At 37.6% G+C, this 10,766-nt stretch overlaps 1 pseudogene; it reads right to left on the bottom strand.

Annotated features, from left to right (window-relative positions):
- Positions 1-224: 224 nt before the first annotated feature.
- Positions 225-9,779, bottom strand: LOC133877684 (beta-galactosidase 8-like; annotated as a pseudogene).
- Between the last annotated feature and the right edge of the window lie 987 nt (positions 9,780-10,766).

The raw sequence follows: 10,766 nt of genomic DNA on the forward strand, positions 1-10,766 counted from the left end.
CCTTAACATATGCTCTAACAACAAGACTATTCTATTCCACCTTTTTTTTTTTTTTATTTCTAATAAAAGTTATTTATTTTTTCTAATATAATAAAAATTCCGTATACCAAACGTAACCTAAGCGATTAGAGGCTATCATTGCTAATTCACACCTATATAAGTCTACTACCAATAACGGTTGCAATTCATAGTTGTTATTTTCGCAACAACAGTAATATATATATATATATATATATATATATTTGGCAAGAATACAATGAAGCATGACTTCTGAGACACCTTTTCTTTATCCTGTAGGAATCCATTTTCCATTAGTAGCCAGTCGAAAAGCTTATTCATGACTTGGAGACTCATGTGAAGACTATATTCTTATTGTCCATATCGCTAAGGCTGAGAGCATTCCTCTCTATGTACAGGAAGCTTCTACTGCTAAACTCTTTATTACTCCTTTACATGGATCACCAAACGTATTAACTGACACTCCAATGCTACAACTCTTTGATCCAACGCAAGCCTGTAAGAGTTCAGACTAGTCAGAATAATCCAATATAAGCTAAGAGTATTAAGAGGCATACGAAACTTTATCAAAAGAATGAGCAAGATCACACCTTCTGTACAATGGAAAGAGCCCTCCTGCTGCTGCACTGGCCATGGCTAAAGCCCCCACAAATCCCATCTGGAGTCCCAAAACTTGCAAACTTGATTGAAGAAATGACCTGACCAGGAAATGGGCACTCCAATGATAGTGTAGGACCAAATTTCTTTCCTGATCTTGAATCTGCGTTCCATGTTTCTATGGGTGATGGGTGAGACTCTGACACGTGTGAACACAAGCTTCCAATCTGCCTTGTGGCAAAAGATATCTGTGTTGGATCACCGCCGATTTCCTCAAAAAGTACAAGAGTGTTGCCACTTGTTTGCAACCATGAACGGGGTACATGGTACCTGTGAGTTTAGTGAAATCAGAACCAAATATTCTTACTTGCAAACTTTTCCTATGAAGACTCTATACAGCACTTACAGTGTCTGAGATGGCTTCCCACAGTTCTTGCGGCATTTGTCTGCATTATAAGATCCTCGGTAATCGCAAGCGTCAGTGCAACCACCATTTGAAGCCATGTACACCGGCCAATAGCGTCCAATGCTTTCTCCATTCACCCATGCCTCACCCTTCCCCATCCCTGTGAAGTCTAGTGCAACTGGGTTACTGCCAGCAGGCGCATCAAACTTTGTCTGAATCAACAAGTATGGCTTTCGATTAGTATCTAATAGTTTGTTCAAATAGAAGTTCCAGTAATGTTCTTCTAAATCGCGAGTAGCCTTCTACTGAAATCTACTTTACGTGGAAATGGTTAACAATGTTAGAATATAAATTAAATAATTAAATTAACTATTTTTTATCAACTTAAGCTTTTAGAGATAAGTTGTAATTTAACCTGGTATCAGAGCAAAGGTCCTGAATTCGAACCTTGTCTCCGTTAGTAACCTCTTATTTCAATTAAATATTACACGTGTTGGGTCTCACTTATTAAGAAAGAGTTTGAGCCTACACGTGAAGGGGAGTATTATAATATAAATTTAATGATTAAATTATACATTTCCTATCGGCGGACAACTATGTCATAGTGAGTTAAACCAATCACTATTTATTCCCTTGGTTGTGAAATAATATATTTGGATGATTCAACTCAACCAAAATATAAGAATTCAGGTTACCTTGTACCAAGTCAAGGGTTGGTTCTTGGGCAAGGTAGCTTGTGAAACCCACTGTGAAGTACTTCCACTAGACAGACCTAATTCTTCACCTTTAAGTCCAACCTGCACCCAGAATGACAAAGAGAGAAAAAGACAAAAATGAACATTATTGCACTAAATCCTTCTAGAGAGTTATGAGCAGAAAATAAACTCTCTTTTTTGGGAGGTCTATGTCTACTCATTCTGGATGAACTAATTGAGAAATCGGTTTCTTTGTTTTGCCTAGTTGGTGGAACATCACATTTTCTGTTTTTAATTTTTTCTTTCTTTCAGTAGTCATTAGCCAATATCAGAACAAATGGAATTAAAAAAAAAAAACAAAAAAAAAAAAAACCCACACACACAGAACACTAACCTGATATGTCCATTGCTGAGAAGAAAGATCAATAGTAGTGCCATTTTTTATGCCTTTCAGCTTTACTGGACCAGTGATCCCCGCACCCATTATGTCCAAAAAAGCTCCATAGTTCTGATATAAATGAAAAGATGTTTGCATATAAAAAATCTTATCTCTAGTGAATTACCAAATGCTGAAACCTTTTCATCCAACAAATAATATATTCATTGAACATGGAAACCACTATAGCAATAACAATTTCCCTGATTTAATAAATGCAGGAAGGCAGACCTGAAGTCCCACTGTCAAACTCAGGAGATCAATTGTGTTCTTCCCAGATACAAGCGCAACGGGGATCTCCACTGCAACCTCAGCATTGCTACGGTTACCTTTTCCACTCCCTGCAAAGGTTTCAATTGCTACATGGTCAGTGCAAAAATATACAATATTGTAATGAATAAGTTAGGCAAAGTATGTAACCATTTTACTTTTGAAAAGAAATACTGTGAACATTATATGAAATTTTTGCTTGGACCAGGCTTGATCCTAGTTTATGTATCTTTTGCATTTACAGGAATATCAAATTTTAGATAGGCAGAGAATATATATGAGAGGCTTTACACAAAAGAAAGAAACCTAGAACTATCATACTAGGAATATCAACCTTGGTGCACTCAGCACCTAATGAAAAACATATTCAGCTTACAGTATCATGAAATTGTCACTAATTGTTCATACTACAGTGTATCAGAAAGGTTTCAAAAAATTAGATTTAGTAAGGCAAAGGTAATGTTCCATATCCAACCGGATTGTCAACTACACTTGCCACGATCCAAGTAAACGCTAGTCACATCTACATTATTACTCCAAAAGAATTAATTAAGTTATAATTGAAACAATCACTTATAAAGCATAGTCTCACCTAGTAAGGAATTAATGTGGGATTTGCCACCCAAGTAATACCATCACAATCACCTACTCAACAATTTAGTGTGAAAATGTCCCCTACTCCAATCTTTGACATCCTTATCAAGGGTCCCGTGACACTACAATGCCCAAGCCACATGATGTTATGAGGTTGCTTTGATACTATTTATTACGACCGGGAAAAGCACTAGCCACATCTGTGTTATCACTCTAAAAGGACTATTCAAATTATAGGAGCTTTTTAGAATCCCTTATAAAAATCAGTCTCACCTAATAAGGAACTAATGTGGAACTTGATATCCATATAATGTCATTATGATTCACCCACCCAATATGAGACTTAACTTTCCGGGGTGTCACAACATTGATTGTATTGCTACAAAGACCATACTACTGATAGATGAAATTTTTTTCTTTTGTTTCCACCAAAGTGACAAAAGAAGGTTAACAATGAAAGAGGTTTCCTCCCAAAAAAAAAAAAAAATCAGTATTAAAAAAAAATGAAAAGAAAAACCATCAAACCAAACAATTAAGTCTATCAACAAAAAGCACCAACAAAAACAAGAGAAGGATTTAAGAACTAAGTAGGATTAGAGTTGATGAAAAATTCTTCCAGCTCTCTTTCTGCTAATAAATATGTAACTGGATTCTTCGATCTAGGCACCCAACCATAGCAGCAGCTGAACGCAAAGTATCTATGTTTGAACCTCCTATACCTCCCTTAACCTAATGAATGAAAAAGTAAATTTTGCCTTCCAGAAAATTACCAAGGAAGCCAAGATTGAGGCTTCCTCTAGAGAAAAAGAAAGCAATTCTTCCTTCGTTATTTCTACAAATGCTACCAATGCCCCCTTTGCCTCAGGTTATCAAGGGAGCAACAATCCAAAATTTACAAAAGAAAGCCATACCATAAGGAAATATAAATCTATGTTACCCTCGCATATCAAATTCTCATTACTCTTATGATTTTGAATCACCTGCAAGCTTTCCATTAATAAATGCATGAAGGGCATGGCCAAGTGATTCCACATGAAGAATTGTTTGAGATCCATCTTCAAGGAAAGGCTCATCACCTTCAATATTAGTGCTGCCAAAAGTATAAAAAAAAAAAAAAAAAAAAAAGAAGAAGAAGAAGAAAAAAAAGAAGTGTTGCAATAGTGATCATATCATAATAACTGGCTGGAGAGGCAAAGAAAGAAGCTATACAAACAAGAGATTTTGTTACCTTAATGAGTACCACAAGTAGTCACTTCTATCAGCTGTAGTATTGATTTGCTCCAATAGTCCAAATTTCACAAATGCATTGTCCTTTGAGATACCTACGGGTTCGTTTATCCAGGTCCAATCTGAGTCTAATGCTTCAGAGGAATCAATATTGCCACTCAAAGATTGATGAATAAAGCTTGGAATCATAACCACAGAGTTTATCTGTCATAAGAAAGGTATATTAAGTGATCACTTAGATAATACTGATAGAAAATATAGATTTTGGTTGCAAAAAAAAAAACTGATAATTGAAAAAATTCTTAGCATTAGCATTTTTGGTTGGTTCCACATTTCCCATGTGTGAGCAAGCAAGAACATGCTTCACATGCCTGGAACTTCTTTTAAATCATACTACAATGACGGCGATATTGACCTTCTTTAGTTACAACATATCGTCACGATCTTAAGCATCCCACATGGCTTCAGTGTAATCTTAATCATGTGTAAAGTTCTTTGGCACCTTCCCCTTGCAAGCTGATTTTCAAGGGTGAGTTCTACTTGAGGTTTGTATGATTTAGTATCATAATCAGGCACTACTTTATGGGTTCCAGTCGCGGAGATGGTGACCTATGGAATAGAGTAGGCCGCCATGGACATCGGATTCGGACGCATGATGGTATCTTACGATACTAAGTGTCTCCCATGGCTTAATTGCAATATTAACCATGTGTATACAAGCTCTTGAGCATCCTGTCCTTGCAAGACGATTTTTAGGACTGAGTTCTACCTGAAGTTTGTATCACATACCACTAGTGAAAGAAATTCATTCTTTTACCATTTTTTCACATGAGATAAGAACAGAAGTCTTAATGAACTGGTCTCTACTAATGGTTGTGTAGATCAATAATACAAACAAAACAATCAACATGGGACAAGAGGTTCATACAACCATGGTGGATAAACTTTATTTAACTTTATTAATGTAGCTCACACACAATCCTTCATTACACCAAAATATATATAGAAGCCCTAACAAATTTCTTAAACCAACCTGGACAAAACCACCAAGTAATTGACAACTCCTAAAATAATAAATACCAATTGTAACCAAGACACCAAGAATTTGAAACTTGGTTTACGTTTCCAACAATATTACAGAATAATTTCTTACGAAGATCACAAGTTTTAACAATGTTAGGTAGAAGTTAGTGCTGAAAGCCATCTCAAAAGGATGTGTATAATATCTACACAATGCCCGTTTGGGACCAAACTTCAAGCTATCTAGACATGCTGCAGTTATATGGGATAGGAAGTAAAAGATGAACAAAAAGGAAATTATGAACCCCCAAAAGAACCCTGATGCAATTTTCAAATCCGCAAATAAATATATAAGCAACGCCACCATCCGAAAGTTCTTCAACATTCTGTTTTAAACCATATAAATAACATCAACTGTAAAACAAATTTTAGGAACAAACAATTTAGGTGATATAAGGAAGTAGAAGACTTTACAGAGCAACAAAACACTTAATATATGTTTATTCCCTGGTAAGTTACTCATATACTCAGGGGGTCCTGAACTCACAACCTTACCCTCCACCTTTTTATTATGGAAGGAAGGAAGTGCCACCTGAGCTAAAACTCATTGGCATCAATTAATGAACTTTAGATGGAAAATCCATAGAATGGAACAGCAAATCTAACTGAGAAAAGGCAATCACGATTCCACATTTAGCACAAAATATCCTAGTAATCTGTGCATCTACAAGAAACCACAGGAATCTGCTACAACCAAAATGCACAAATATGCAGAGGAAGATCATGAGGCATACCTTTGCAGTGTTAAGAACTACATTCTTGCAGTCAGGTAAAATGCTCACGGACCATGCAGGTAAGTGATATGAATTGCCATTGAAATTCACAGTTGCATCAGATTGGGTGCCCACATTGGCAAGAAAAGCAGCGCATACCGATCCTGTTTTATAAACTGTGCCCTGAAAGTCAAGATAAACCCATGTTAAATTAAAAATTAAACCTTACATCTTATAGCACAAACAAACTTAGTTGTAGGGATTCTACAGACCAAGTAGGAATATTAAAGCAGAAATCAGAAATGGTGTTTCGTAACAACTGTAAAGATGTAATAGATATAAATGGGCTACACCTCCAAGTTTGGACCAAGAGAAGTAACTACTGGATCAGTGGCCACCAATGCTTCTTCACAAAGCTTTACTGCCTTATGGACATCTTTTAAGTGGCCCCACTTAGGTTGTCTAAGAATCCCTGAACCAAAAACATGGAAATTTTTTGATTCAATCACAGATCAAAGACGTTCCTACTATATAATAAAACTGAGAAACTGTGGGCCTTTATATGATATTTTCAAATACAAAAATATGATAAGCACATCATATGTGCTTGTGAGACCCTCTAAGCATCTCATTGACAGCAAATGCTAGTTAGGCTGTACATAACTGATGACCTGGAGTAGCAGCTACATGCATAACTCTCAGGCTTACAATGTAAATGGTAGATATAGAATATTAAAAGATGGATGGAGACCATACCAAACTCATCAATTGGAGCATCATAATCATAACTAGTGGAAACGAAGGGTCCACCAGGAGACCGGCCAAAGTTAGTCCCACCATGATACTGTTTCAGAGGAATCAACAGATTTGATTCATCACTTCATGTTCTTTGGTGTCAAGAGTTTAGACTGGATTTTCTCCTAGAGTATATCAAGAAGTCCTCATAAAAACTATGTAAAGATAAACTACCAATATAATTGCAGTACCATATAATAATTTTGGAAAGTTCCACCAAGCTGGAAAAAGCGAGCCACAGCAAATGCAAGGTCTTCCACAGGTCTGTAGGGCACAGGATCACCAAACGAGAGAAACCTAAAATTTCATGATAATAAAAATGTATTGAGTAAAGGAAGGAAAATTATTTCAAGAATCATGAGGCTGAATGTCGATATAAACCATTAATTCATATACAAGGGAACAATATTCAACATCCCATTCTAACAACCAGATTGTTAGGAACACCAAGGGACAGCTTACCATCCACTATAACCCTCAGTCCACATTTTTGGCTTCTTGTCAGAATTAGGTTTGAATTGGTCACAGTAAAATCCATTGCAAGTGTTGATCTGCGTGTAAATGAGATTGAAAAGATTATAGAAAGCCAAGTGAGTAGCAAGCTTTGATTGGTAAAGACACTATTTGAAGTAACTTGGTCACTACTAGGGGCAACAATTCACGTTCGCAAGTCGGGTTTGGATTGTGTTGATGCATGGGTATAAGACTAAATAGGTCAACCCTAACCCAACTCATCTAATTAAAAGAGTTAGACCCTTTAACCATAATCCGCTAATTTCGTGTTGGATTCATGTCGTGTTTGTAGGTTTTATAAAAAAGTGTCAGCCTTAAATGTCGTGTTGAGGCAAGGATATATAAAACTATATAAGTTTACTCTAACCCCAACCATTTAATTAAACAGGTCAGACCCCTTAATCCTAACCTGCTAATTACGTGTTGGGTTAGAGTCTTTGGTCTAGACTCTAAAACTTGCATTTCTATTTTCGTTTATGCGGTTCGTATTAGGTTCACAGGTTGTATAAAAAATTATCAGCCCTAGTCAGTACGTTTGTAGGACCTATGCTATGCTCATGATAGATTTCTGACAAAGTCAATAAATTGCCCAGCAAGGTAAATGAGAAAACTCACAATGGGATCAGGAGCATCTACTTGCTGGCACATGACCCAGGGCACCCCTGTATCCAAAGACGTAGCCATGGATGCTGCCCAAATAATGTAGGATTTGGCAGCAGGCCCATATTCTAAATCAACGTTTCCATACTCATTTTCTATCTGGCATAAAAGAGAATAACCATCATTGCCCCATACGAACCTTAAACAACCAAAAGCTCAATTTGGGATCATCTACGACACTTAGGCCTCATTTGACAACGCTTTTAGGATTGCTTTTAGCAAAAAACAAGGGTATTAACAAACAAATCAAAACACAAAACATTCTAAACTACTTTCACCTTTATGTCACAACACAATAAAAAAAAAAAAAAAAAAAAAAAAAAAAAAAAAAAAAAACCTTCTACTAAGCTACTTTTACCTTTATGTCACATCACAACCAAAAAATCAAAAAACACCTTCTATAAAGTATTGTCAAGCGAACTATTACGCAACTGTGCAACCACAATTGAGTAAAATATTTGGGAACTTTACCTGAGATAAAATGATGGGTCCACCCTGAGAGGCGTAAAGTTTCTCCTGCTTCATCATGTCCACAATCTTGGCCGTGAATCGCTTCATTTCTGCCTGAAACAGTGTTTTACAATCAATGGATAAACTTGAGAAAACACCAAAATAATAGCACATTAATAGAATGCAGGGTGAGTTTGAAAACCTTGAACGGCTCATTATCAGTTCGAAACTCAATTCCGGGTATAAAATGCAACCATAGAGGAAAACCACTGTGCAAAAATTCAAACACAAACGATTATGCAAGGAAAAATTTTAGATTAGAAAAGGAAGGGGGAAAAGGAAAAGGAAACAATTAACAACTAGCTTCTATTTTACTTACAAAAATAAAAAATAAAATCTAGCTTCTATTTTTCCCACCAAAGCTAGGAAAGCAAACGTCTTTACCCATAGTTCCATTCGGCGCATACATAGGGACCAATACGAAGATGAACATAAAGACCAGCATCCGCAACAGTCTTCACAAATTTCACCAAATCCTTCCTTCCCTTGAAGTCATACTGTAGATATGTCAAATGGGTCAGTACAAAATCAAGAAGCCAATTGCAAGAAAATCAAGAATTAGAGTAATGTTCACCTGGTTGTTGAGAAAACAAAGGAAAGCCTAATATGATAAAATAGGAATATTTTTTATTTTATAATTTTTTTTCCCCTGAATATAAAAAATTCTACATTAATTAGAGCCAGCTGAGTAGCATCTTCTGTTTTGAGTTCTGTAATTCTTCCACATTTTCTCCCTCCAACAAAAACAAAGCCTCAAGGAATTTGCCAAATGCGGAAACAGTGCCAGTGACCAAGACAGAAAATATAAAAGAAGGAAAGAAACCTGGTTTCGAACTGGCTCGTGCAAGTTCCAGAAAACGTAGGTCTCGATCACATCCAATCCTCCGTCCTTGGATTTTTTAACCAAATCCGGCCACATCTGCAACAACATTAACCAAATTAGTAACCAAAACAGAGAGCGCGCTTCAGAGAGAGCGAGCAGAGTCTCAACAACATTTGGCAGCACCTCGGGAGTGCTGCGAGGGTAATGAATGGAGCCGGAGATCAAGACCCGGCGCTTGCCGTCGATCACCAGCGCTCTGTGATCGTACGTCAAGTTGGCAGCAAACGACGTCGTCAGCAGCACCCAGCACAGCACTGACAGAAACACTGCCCCTCTCATGGCTGCCGATGAGATAAGTTCTCTCTAGTTTCCTGCTTTGGTTGATGCTCCGTTTGAAGAGTGTGAGTTCGTGTTGATCGCTTTGCATTATAAAAGCCATGGACACAACTCGCAAGGGAATCAAACAGAGGAGGGAACAACAGCCGAGCTAAGCCAAGATGTCTCATTCCCAAGCAGGACAGTACACGGTTACCGTTACTTGGATAGAGGGTAACTCGGCAAAAAATTTTCTTATCCTCATTCGGTTAAAGGGGGTAAGTTAAAGCATTTTCGGTTATCTTCGCTCGGATAAGAGGGTAACTCGGCATAAAACTTTTTCGGTTACCCTCACTCGGATAGGGGGGTAATTCGGCAAAAAATTTTCTTATCCTCCTTCGGTTAAAGGGGGGTAAGTTAAAGCATTTTCAGTTACCCTCGCTCGGATAAGGGGGTAACTCGGCATAAAACTTTTTCGGTTACCCTCACTCGGATAGGGGGGTAACTCGGCAAAAAAAATTTCTTATCCTCCTTCGATTAAAGGGGGGTAAGTTAAAGTATTTTCGGTTACCCTCGCTCGGATAGGGGGGTAACTCGGCATAAAACTTTTTCGGTTACCCTCACTCGAATAGGGGGGTAACTCAGCAAAAAATTTTCTTATCCTCCTTCGGTTAAAGGGGGGTAAGTTAAAGCATTTTCGGTTACCCTCGCTCGGATAGGGGGGTAACTCGGCATAAAACTTTTTCGGTTACCCTCACTCGGATAGGGGGGTAACTCGGCAAAAAATTTTCTTATCCTCCTTCTATTAAAGGGGGGTAAGTTAAAGCATTTTCGGTTACCCTCGCTCGGATAGGGGGGTAACTCGGCATAAAACTTTTTCGGTTACCCTCGCTCGGATAAGGGGGTAACTCGACATAAAACTTTTTCGGTTACCCTCACTCGGATAGGGGGGTAACTCAGCAAAAAATTTTCTTATCCTCCTTCGGTTAAAGGGGGGGTAAGTTAAAGCATTTTCGGTTACCCTCGCTCGGATAGGGGGGTAACTCGGCATAAAACTTTTTCGGTTACCCTCACTCGGATAGGGGGGTAACTTGGCAAAAAATTTTCTTATCCT

The sequence above is a fragment of the Alnus glutinosa genome, chromosome 9 (assembly GCF_958979055.1).
Source record: "Alnus glutinosa chromosome 9, dhAlnGlut1.1, whole genome shotgun sequence".
NCBI lineage: Eukaryota > Viridiplantae > Streptophyta > Magnoliopsida > Fagales > Betulaceae > Alnus > Alnus glutinosa.